Here is a 312-nt window from a genome sequence, read left to right as displayed (position 1 = left end):
AAGGGTGGCCTTCCCCTCCCCCCCGGCTCTCCGAGTTCGCACGTTCAAGCCATGTGGGTGTTAATTTGCTTAAAAGGCTCTGTCTTGCCTCTTCCCCTCCCTGACCAAAAAAGCAGGGGGCTGCGAAGTGTGTGGAGGGGCAGGGAGAGGTCTGTTCTTCCTGCCCGCATCCCAGCGGCGCAGGGGCTCTGCTCTGGGCCTTTCTGGGTGGAGGGGAAGGTGGCTTTCACAGATGCACCCCCTAGTCGCTCTCCTCTGAACGCAGAGGTGGTCAGTCTGGCCCCTGCTGTAATTTAGTTAATTGTGCCTTGG

This window comes from Buceros rhinoceros, unplaced genomic scaffold (genome assembly GCF_000710305.1).
Source record: "Buceros rhinoceros silvestris isolate BGI_N320 unplaced genomic scaffold, ASM71030v1 scaffold40987, whole genome shotgun sequence".
Taxonomy (NCBI): domain Eukaryota; kingdom Metazoa; phylum Chordata; class Aves; order Bucerotiformes; family Bucerotidae; genus Buceros; species Buceros rhinoceros.
This window is presented reverse-complemented; position numbering follows the sequence as displayed.